This window comes from Oryctolagus cuniculus, chromosome 3 (assembly GCF_051225735.1).
Source record: "Oryctolagus cuniculus isolate XC-2025 breed Fujian yellow rabbit chromosome 3, ASM5122573v1, whole genome shotgun sequence".
Classification (NCBI taxonomy): Eukaryota; Metazoa; Chordata; class Mammalia; order Lagomorpha; family Leporidae; genus Oryctolagus; species Oryctolagus cuniculus.
This window is the reverse complement of record NC_142869.1, coordinates 54,761,527-54,773,674: the sequence shown is the minus strand read 5'-3', so window position 1 is coordinate 54,773,674 and position 12,148 is coordinate 54,761,527.

Here is a 12,148-nt window from a genome sequence, read left to right as displayed (position 1 = left end):
ATGCTGGAGCCTTTTGTGTGGGGTTCTCCCAACAATGGGATGATCTGATATTTGTGTTGATCTATGTGACTCTCCACCAGTGCATCTTTTCATAAGAGAAGATGGAACAAAGAGAGTTGGTGATTTTTCTGGTTTTAGTATCTCATTTGTACATTTCAATTAAGATTAAAGGCTTAGCAATTTCATTTTGCCTTTCTCGGATAATCAACTACTCTAACATGTGGCAGCTCAGTTCTCTTTCCCATCTTAGTAGAACAACTGACCTTAGGTATTTACTTTAGATAAATTAAATTACATCCACCCAGATGCTTGCACACAAAACTCTACAGCTGTTTTTGTGTATAATAGTGCAAACTGTCAACAGTGCAAATGTATATCAACTAGAGCATGGAAAAACAATTGTGAAAAATCCATATATTGAAATACTATTTGGCAATGGAAAATAACAAATTCCTGAAACATGCAACAACACAGATGAATAAAAACCATCATGCTACATAAAAGAAGCCAGACACAAAATGTCACACACTTTTACACAAGAGAAATTGAACTATAGTTGTAGAAAACAAATTAGTGGTTGCCTGGGAATCAGTATGAATGATGGGTTGCCCATAAAGGAATACATAAATAGTTTTGTAGAAGAGATTCATATTCTGCAATTTGAATACCGTGTTGTTTGTATGCAAATGCATGACAGCCAAAACTCATATAATCAAAGCCTTTAAATGATTTGCATGCACTGTACATCAGTGAAGTCTATTTGAAATATACTTACACACTTTTTTTTCTCAGTTTCTCAATTAAAAGAGTGAGATGCTAAAAAGTATAATAAAGTTTGTATTAGTTATCTAATTGGGAATCTTGTATTTTGGATAATTTGATTTTCTAATTAATCATTTGTATGTTGAAAGCTTTGTTTTTAAACCCTACTGTTGTTATTTTCTAAAGCACATCAGTATAGTATGTTAAGAGAAATCGAATATTACATCAACTTTATTATTATTAGACTAGATCATTTTCTTTTTTTTTTTTTTTTTTTTTTTTTTTTTTTTTTGACAGGCAGAGTGGACAGTGAGAGAGAGAGACAGAGAGAGAAAGGTCTTCCTTTTGCCGCTGGTTCACCCTCCAATGGCCGCCGCTGCAGCCGGCGCACCGCGCTGATCCTGGCAGGAGCCAGGAGCCAGGTGCTTTTCCTGGTCTCCCATGGGGTGCAGGGCCCAAGCACCTGGGCCATCCTCCACTGCACTCCCTGGCCATAGCAGAGAGCTGGCCTGGAAGAGGGGCAACCGGGACAGAATCCGGCGCCCCAACCGGGACTAGAACCCGGTGTGCCGGCGCCGCAAGGTGGAGGATTAGCCTATTGAGCCACGGCGCCGGCTAGACTAGATCATTTTCAAAAACACAGGACTTTGGATCAAACATACTGAAACTCAAAATGACATTCATCAGAAACAAAGATATTTATTGTTAAAAGTTTTTTTTTTTAATTTGTTAACAACAATTGTATATATTCATGGTTAGACTGGAAAATTTCATACAAATATACAATGTGTACTCATGGAATCAAGGCAACCAACATTTCCCTCTCTTTAACATTACTTTTTGTTTAGACTTGAAGCTTCCATGGTCTGTTTCTTCATTAAATACATACTAGATTGTTGTGAACTATAGCCTCCTCATTATGCTGTGTGACACTAGAAATGTATTCCTTAGATCTAACTCTGATATGGTATCCATTATCCAAACTCTCTCGATACGCCCTAATCTTCTTAACCCTTATGAATCATCATCTTGTGTTCAGATTGGGTTTATTTTTTAACTTCCAAATATAAAGAAGAACATGTGGTATTTGTCATTCTGTGTCTGGTTTATCTCATTTACATGATGTTCTCCAGTTCTATCCATTTTACTGAAAATGACAAGATTTTAACCCTTTTCATACTGAATAAAATTGCATTGTGTTCTTTAATAATATTACAACATATCTTTATCCATCCATCTGATGATGGACACTTTGATTGATTCCATATCTTAGGCTATTGTAGATAGTTCTGCAATAAATATGGTAGATCATGAATCTCTTTGATAGAATGAGTTCACATCTTTTTTCTATATGTGCAGTAGTGGGACTGCTGTATACAATGACAGTTCTATTTCTAGATTTTTTTTAAAATCTCCATAATATTTTTCATATTGGCTGTAATAATTTATATTCTCAACAGCAGTATATATGAGTTTCTGTTCCACATGATCCTCACTAGCATTTGTTACTTGCTATCTTCTTGATAAACACCATTCTATCCAGGGTGACGTGATACCTCAAAGTGGTTTTGACTTGCATTTCCCTCATGACTAGTGAAGTTGAGCGATTTTTTTAAACTTTTATTTAATGCATATAATTTTCCAAAGTACGACTTATGGATTACAATGTCTTCCCCCCCATACCGTCCCTCCACCCGCAACCTTCCCCTTTCCCACGCCCTCTCCCCTTCCATTCACATCAAGATTCATTTTCGATTATCTTAATATACAGAAGATCAGCTTAGTATACATTAAGTATGGATTTCAAAAGTTTGCTCCCACACAGAAACATAAAGTGAAAAATAATAGATGATTTTTTTTAAATGATGATGAAATCAGAGCAGACCTATTGTCATGTTTAATCCCAGTGAGAGTCAAGTTGGGAATTGATAATTTTTTTTTTTTTTTTTTTTTTACAGAGGATCAGTTTAGTATGCATTAAGTAAGGATTTCAACAGTTTGCACCCCCATAGAAACACAAAGTGAAATATATTGTTTGAGTACTCGTTATAGCATTAAATCTCAATGTACAGCACATTAAGGATAGAGATCCTACATGAGGAGTAAGTGCACAGTGACTCCTGTTGTTGAATTTACCAATTGACACTCCTGTCTATGGCATCAGTAATCTCCCTATGCTCCAGTCATGAGTTTCCAAGGCTATGGAAGCCCTCTGAGTTCTCTGACTCTTATCTTGTTTAGACAAGGTCATAGTCAAAGTGGAGGTTCTCTCCTCCCTTCAGAGAAAGGTACCTCCTTCTTTGAAGACCTGTTCTTTCCACTGGGATCTCACTCGCAGAGATCTTTTGCCAGAGTGTCTTGGCTTTCCATGCCTGAAATACTCTCATGGGCTTTTCAGTCAGATCCAAATGCCTTTAGGGCTGATTCTGAGGCCAGAGTGCTATTTAGGACATCTGCCATTCTATGAGTCTGCTGAGTATCTCACTTCCCATGTTGGATCACTCTCCCCTTTATTTATTCTATCGGTTAGTGTTAGCAGGTACTAGACTTGTTTATGTGCTCCCTTTGACTCTTAGTCCTTTCATTATGATCAATTGTGAACTGAAATTGATCACTTGGACTAGTGAGATGGCATTGGTACATGCCACCTTGATGGGATTGAATTGGAATCCCCTGGTATGTTTCTAACTCTACCATTTGGGGCAAGTCAGCTTGAGCATGTCCCAAATTATACATCTCTTCCCTCTCTTATTCCCACTCTTATGTTTAACAGGGATCACATTTCAGTTAATTTTCAACACTTAAGAATAACTGTGTATTAATTACAGATTTAAACCATTCATATTAAGTAGAACAGACAAAAAAACTACTAAGAGGGATAATGTATTAAGTTGTTCATTAACAGTCAGGGCTATGCTGATCAAGTCACCATTTCCCATAGTGTCCATTTCACTTCAACAGGTTTCCTTTTTGGTGTTCAGTCAGTTGTCACCGATCAGGGAGAACATATGGTATTTGTCCCTTTGGGACTGGCTTATTTCACTCAGCATGATGTTTTCCAGATTCCTCCATTTTGTTGCAAATGACTGGATTTCGTTGTTTCTTACTGCGGTATAGTATTCTAAAGAATACATATCCCATAATTTCTTTATCCAGTCTACCGTTGATGGGCATTTAGGTCGGTTCCAGGTCTTGGCTATTGTGAATTGTGCTGCAATAAACATTAGGGTGCAGACCGCTTTTTTGTTTGCCAATTTAAATTCCTTTGGGTAAATTCCAAGGAGTGGGATGACTGGGTCGAATGGTAGGGTTATCTTCAGGTTTCTGAGGAATCTCCAGACTCTTCCATAGTGGCTTGACCAGTTTGCATTCCCACCAACAGTGGGTTAGTGTCCCTTTTTCCCCACATCCTCGCCAGCATCTGTTGTTGGTAGATTTCTGCATGTGAGCCATTCTAACCAGGGTGAGGTGAAACCTCATTGTGGTTTTGATTTGCATTTCCCTGATTGCTAATGACCTTGAACATTTTTTCATGTGCCTGTTGGCCATTTGGATTTCCTCTTTTGAAAAATGTCTGTTGAGGTCCTTGGCCCATCTCTTAAGTGGGTTGTTGGTTTTGTTTTTGTGGAGTTTCTTGATCTCTTTGTAGATTCTGGTTATTAACCCTTTATCTGTTGCATAGTTTGCAAATATTTTTTCCCATTCTGTCGGTTGTCTCTTCACTCTCCTGACTGTTTCTTTTGCAGTACAGAAACTTCTCAATTTGATGCAATCCCAATAGTTGATTTTGTCTTTGACTGCCTGTGCCTCCCGGGTCTTTTCCAGAAATTCTTTGCCTGTTCCAATATCTTGAAGGGTTTCTCCAATGTTCTCTAGTAACTTGATGGTGTCAGGTCGTAGATTTAGGTCTTTAATCCATGTTGAGTTGATTTTTGTGTAAGGTGAAAGGTAGGGGTCTTGCTTCATGATTCTGCATGTGGAAATCCAATTTTCCCAGCACCATTTGTTGAATAGACTGTCCTTGCTCCAGGAATTAGTTTTAGATCCTTGATCAAATATAAGTTGGCTATAGATGTTTGGGTTGATTTCTGGTGTTTCAATTCTGTTCCATTGGTCTATCCATGTGTTTCTGGATGTAAATTCTTGATCTAAGATGCCAATCTTGAAAACAAAGAAGATATGAAATAGAAGCCTACCTTAGAAATATAATAGTCTCTGTTGGCTACAAATCAATGTTCCCCAGAGAAACAATTAATGATATTGTTAGCAAACAGCAAGACATTAGAGCAGATGCTAAAGGAGGAGAAAACAAAAAAGTAAGAAACAGGGATAAATGGCAGTGCAACCATCTTCCTGTGGGTTTTAGATGGATTCAACCAACAGCAGATCAAAAACATTTGGGAAAAAATGTGTCCATACTAAAGATTTACAGAACTTTTTGTCTTTATTCTAAATAAAGTGGAACCATTTATAAAGAATTCACATTGAGTAATCTAGAGGTGATTTACATTACACAGGAGAATATGTGTATATTTATAAAGTGCTACATCACTTTATAAATGAAACTTGAGCCTTCATGGATTTTGGTATCCATGGTCATCCTGGAATCATCCCCTGCAGATACCAAGTGACAACTGTACAAATAAGAAAGGCATTTTTAAATCAATATAATGTTATGCAGGGAGGAATAAGGTCTATTCAATTTTATGTTTCTGAGTTACAAAAAAGGTATCCTAGAATTGAGGGAATACCTGGGAAACTGAGAATTTTTTATTAGAAAACCAGTGAATCAAAGTTAAAATCTAAAGATTTCATAGGATCCAGAGTTTAAACCAATTATAGAAACAAGATGCAAAGAAAAAAAGTCTTTGGAATTTTGCCAGGAGCCTCATCAGTATACAATATTTTGCAATGTTAAGGGATAATGCAGCCTTTTCACTTGATCCTTCAACCAAATACACACACACACATGGTTGGGGGGGGGAGTATGGCAGGGAGAAAAAGAGAGAGGGAGCAAGAGCAATAGGGAAATAATTTACTTATTAAGTTAATTAAGTGAATTTTTTTCAATATTTTCAGATATCCATTCAACATACAGTACTATTTTGAACTAAAATGGTTTTCAAAAATTTGATGTGACAATCATTCAATTTCTATAGAACTTTTCAATAAGAACTTTTTTGTATGAAAATATTGATCATACCTATGTTAAAGTTAACATGCACTTTCACTTCCAGGTAAATTAAAACATAAGAGAACTTTTCTTCCCACAAACACTGCCTCAAATAACAGTTTTAAAGATGCTGGAAATCTAACATCAAACAATGGTAATTCCAGACTCATTAAAAGACATTTTAATTTGATCAAGTACACTGAAGCATACTGCCACAAAAGTGAACAATAAATAGTCCAACATTGACTACTGTACTAGTCCCACCTAAAACAACTAAATTCCTTCCAAGTGAGTAACCCCATCCCTGAAAGAGATGAAGAACATTTATGGGAATTCAAAAATAAGTAGCATCCATCCAGGTAAAAGCCAATGCCTGAAATGCAGTTGAAATTATCAAGGATTCAAAGAATCCTTGATAGTAATCCTATAAAAAGTCAGTAAGTTGAAACTGGCTGAATGACATAGAAGTTCAAGTTAATAGATACCTGCACAAAAATACTGATTTTCACTGAATTCCATATGCTAAAAAAGTGAAACATGAGTATAGCATGTATTGAAAACAAATAAAACTTATAATACAAGTACAGAATTTATAAAACAAGCAAAATTTATAGATATGAAATCTATAGCATATGTGCTGGAAGATTCACTAAATAAGTATAAATGGCATTTAAGTATCTTGAAAGTATAAATTTATAGACATGAAAACATAGCAATTGAAACTATTAAAATGAAACAGAAAGAAAGAATAAAAATCAGTATACTGTGAGACAAATAGTCTATTGGATATATAACTAAGTCATAAGGAGACAGAATAGACAAAATATTTGAAAAAATATTAGACAGTTTGAAAAAAAACACTAAGATATCCAGATAAAATAGACAAGGTAGAGAAGTAAAAAATAAGAAAGGCATCACACTGATACTCAGAAACTATCAAGAAAGGATTCATAAGAATAGCAACTTAAGAAAAAAAAAATTGTCAACCTAGAAATCTATACTCAGTAAAATTAAATTCCTCAAAAAGTCAAAATAATATATTTCAGATGTACAAATGCTGAAAGAATTCGTCACCATGAAACTCACACTACAAAATATGTTAAAAGCCAGAAAATGATAAAAATGAAATATGCTCAGTACAAAAGAATGAAGAGTCCAGAAAATAGGAACTATAGAAGATTATTTTTGTTCATATCACTAAATTTAAAATAGTATTGACTATTGAAGCTCAATATCTTACAGGGATTACAGCATAAGTAACAGTAAAATGTACAAAAATAGTAGCTTAATTATCAAGATGTAGAAATGTAAGTCTATCTTCATATACTGCATGCGATATGAGCAGAAGGATGGATGATTTTGTTCCATGCTAACTTTCTAAGGCTGTTCATACAGTCAACAGCCTGGAATATGGAAGTAATGTTTTCCTCCCCAGGTGAAAGAGGTGTTTTAGTTCTGTTTGTTTTTACTTATCATGATAACAGTTTCCCTCTGTGGCAACGATTAAGAAAGCTAATTTTCAGCACATTTTGTGCATTTCTTAAGTTTGTTGCTTTATAGCTGTAATGGATACCTAATATATATATTGCCATCCACCTGGATTTATGCACACTATCCTTATGGCATTTAGGCAACAAAATGAAATAATGAAACAAGAAAATCATATTGTTTGGTAACTATGCGGGATAAAGTCATCTGTCTCTGACCCAAGAATGTCTTGTATTCTGCCAACGTTTTTGAAAATAGGAATGATGACATTGTGAGCCTATACATAGTGTAAAACAAACTCATATTCTTCACAATTTTATGCAGTATTTTGACTGTAAAGAACACTATCAATTGTTGATATCCTATATACTATGATCAGTGAAATAAAGTAAAAAAATGTAGCTAATAAGAAAACAAAAGAAATAAACTGAATTATAAAAGAAACAACCAATCTTAAAAAGTCAGAAGAAACAGAAAAAGGGGACAAAGAACACATGGGAAGAAACAAGAAATAAATAGTCAAATGATAAATTTAACAATATCAATAATAACATTAATTGGAAATAATCTGACTCAGGTAGGTAGATATTTTCAAATAGTATAAAACACCAAGATTCAGTGACATGTCGCTTAAAAGGATAATTCTTTATATATAAAGACACAAATAACTTTAAAAATGGGAGATATAAAAAGATATATTACATTAATTCCAATCAAAAGTCAAATAAAATTATAATATTAATACTGAAAAAGTTGGTTTTAGACCAAATAGTATTTTCTAAACATTTATTTATTTATTTTCATCTACTTGAAAGGCAGAGTGACAGAGAGAAGAGTGAGAAGGAAAGAGAAAGAGATAGTGAGAGGCAGATTTTCTATCCATTGGCTTACTCCCTACATTCCTGCAATAGCCAGCCATGGGCTGAGCAGAAGCCAGAAGCTTGGAACGCTAGCTGAGTCTCCTACCAGCTGGTAGCAACCCAAGCACATGAACTGTCATCTGCTGCCTCCGAGGATGCATTAGCAGGAATCTCAATCAGATGCCAAACAGCTGAGATTCAAACCAGCATACCAGTATGGGATGTAGGCATCCTAAGCAGCATCTTCAGCTGTGTCAAAATGCGTATACTCCCTCCCCATCAAAAAATATTTTAAAAAGATGAAAGAGGATCATTTAACAGTCTAAATAACTATACCTAAAAAAATTTTGAAATACATGAACCAAAAAAAACAATAGAACTACAAAAGAAACAAATTACAATTATAAATGTATACTTTAATGTCTTTCTCTCTATAACTGGTAGAATAAGTATAAAGAAAATCAGTAAAGATACAGACTACCTGACAAATACTATGAATTGATATATCCTAATTGGCATTTTGGTTATTCATTGGTTAAGAAATATCTTTACTTAGCTGTAATTATTTTCAGATTTTCTGAGGATGTGTATGGGCATCCCAATACTAAAGTTACTATTTTCCTTTTGTAATTACTAATTGTTTATGGATAAATTTAAGAACAAAGTAATTATCTTGATTAATATAACACCTCTATCCACTAATTTCCTTTTCCAACGATGATTTTCCTAAAGGCATTATTACCCTTGTATATATCATGGTGACTTTCTATTTTCTTTATTTTTTTCATATTTGCTTATGTTTACATTTATTGAGATTCAAGAAGAATTTTCCCATAATTCCATACATTTATTATTTAATTATTTATATTATCCACTTACATGACTATGGACTTCTGGATATTAATTTTATTCTGTGGGTTGTAATCCATTGTTATTGTTTATTTTATTGTACAAATGGTTCCATATTTGGCCACTCGTAGTCATTTCAAGCTAGTACCTATATACTCTTTTAAAATATTCATTTATTTATTTATTTGAAAGAGTGATGGGGGGAGAGGAAGAACTGAGTAATCTTCCATCTGTTGATTCACTCTCCAAATGGATGCAACAGCTAGGTCTGGACCACACCAAAGGCTGGTGACAGAAATTGTAACTGGTCTCCCACATGGGTAGAAGGTGCCTAACTACTTGGTCTATACTCTGCTGTCTTCCCAGGCACTTAATAGGAAGCAGTATCAGAAATAGAGCACCAGGAACTGAGGCTGGTGCTCTGATAAGGATGTTGGTCACAAGTGGTATCTCAAGCTGCTGCAACACAATGCAGGCCCCATGTTTACATTTTAAAGCTATCCATCATAATCCTGATATTAAAAGATCAAGAGGTTGTTTTTTATCTATTTATTGTAAAAATATTTTGAATTACAGAAAAGAAAAATTACATTAAATTTTAAGATAGATCTTCATAAAGCTTCTTAGAAAAATGTAGAGTTTTTATGTTATACTCCAGTGGTCTAGTTCATCTACTTTTTGTGACAGTCTAAATGTCATTACCTTGCTAGTCTCTGGACAAATTAACTCTAAATAATAGAGATTCAGTGTGAAATTACATGTTGAATTCATAAAAGAGTAAGTTTGTCAATGCCAAACAAATGATAAGATACATAACTTTCTTCAAAGATTCTCTTTATCCCTATTAAGCTGCACATCTATAATTTGTTTTAAAAGAGTATTTCATTTCTCATATATGTTTGGGTCTGAGTGAGTTTTAAAATTTCTTATGAAAGAGAATCGAAAATGAATCTTGATATGAATGGAAGGGGAGAGGGAGTGGGAAAGGGGAGGGTTGCGGGTGGGAGGGACGTTATGGGGGGGAAGCCATTGTAATCCATAAGCTGTACTTTGGAAATTTATATTCATTAAATAAAAGTTTAAAAAAAATTCTTATGAACAATTTTGGTGACTTTTAACTGTTATTAAAGAAGTTACATAAAGTGCAATGAAAATCCATGATTGATAACTTTTTTTCTTTCTTTATTAAAACCAAATGGCTGCCAAGAGACTGGGAGAACTATGGGATTCTATATCCAACAGGAAATCTACTTTTTTAATAATAATAATAAGAAAAAAAAAACTCTTGACAAACACTGTGCTTAAAACACATTTCAAAAGCGTTTACTATAGCTACAGTTTTTTAAATCCCTTGGCACTCACAAATCTTAATAACTTCCTTTTTGCTTAAACGTTTCAGACACTTCTCTGAAAAAGAAATAGGTTTAATATATACATTATAAACTTAGTAAAAATAAATATTTGAATGTGTTATATAGTATTCAAAACTCTTGTTAATAAAACATTAATCTCATCAAATATTTCTAATTCTTTAAATGTCATTTCTTTCTGCTTCTTACTTAGGCAGAGGCAATTTCATTTAAAAAACTATGAAATCAAAAAGAAATATTTGGATAAAATAAACAATTCTGAAAAACACCTTGTATTCTTAGTCATTATTATTGTTAAAATATTTATATGTCCTCTAAATATAAGTATAGAGCTGTTGGTAATGTAAGCAAAGCAAAGACCTATTTTTAAATTCCTAGAACAGTAAAGAAAGGTATTTTACTTAAAATCTTTTCACAAGTTACATAGTTACATATTTGGTTTCTTCCTAGAGAAAGGAACAGAGATCAAAAGAGTTTGCTCAACATGGTAATCCTGCAAAATGATATTTTGTATGATTTATTATTAAAATCATATAAATATATTTTAAAGAATATTTCCTATTTCTACAGCTTGCACTTTTAATAAATGGTGAGTTCAAAGGCATCATACTTCTATTGAACACACTTCAATAGTACACTGGTTTCCTATACATTATTTGCACCTCAGATATGCTATATGTGGATAGAGTATCTATTTATAGTTTAATTCATTATGGATAAAACTGAATTTTAGAAACTTTTAGGGTGGATTTTATTATGCCTTGACATTCAACATGTGATTTATCGAAGGAAGTTTTCATTATTTACTATGTAATAATGATATTAGACTTATTTCAAACTTCACAAGATTTGAGACTTCTGGTTAAAGTAGATATAAAAATGATCTTCATACTAACATCATCTCCAAAACTATATACACCACTTGGAAATGTTAAAATAAAAGTTTAATCTCATAATCCAATTAGTCATCTGTTAGTGTATAATCAATCTTGCCAAAATTCTTTTTTAAAAATTCTTCTTTTATTTATTTATTTGAAAGAGTTACACAGAGAGAGAAGGAAAGGCAGAAAGAGAGTGAGAGAGAGAGAGAGAGAGATGTCTTTCATCCGCTGGTTCACTCCCTAGTTGGCTGCAAAGTCCGGAGCTGGGCCGATCAGAAGCCAGGAGCCAGGAGCTTCTTCCGGGTCCAAAACAAAATATACCAATCTTCAATGGAGGGAATACATAAAATATTACACTCAAAAATACAAAATTCACAAACTAAACTACCTTACTAAAAATAACTGTGTGTTGTAGTGGGCATCTCTGAGTTCAAGTCCTAGATCAGGCTCCAGCTTCCAGCTTCCTGCTAATGCATATTTTGGGACACATCAGTGTTGGCTCAAGTACTTGATTCGCTGACACACAAGTGGGAGACCTCATTTGAGTTCTTGGCTCCAAGCTTCAACCTAACCTAGTCCTGGCTATTGTGGGCATTTGAGTAGTGTACAATTGGATGGGAGTCTGCTGTTTCTCCCTCTCATTCATTCTCTCCAACCCAAACCTCCTCTTTACCTCTCAAATAATAATAATAAATTAATTAGGAGAGGAAAAATATAACAAAGATCATCATCAGAAAAACCTTCAACAAAAGTTTTAAAAAGGAA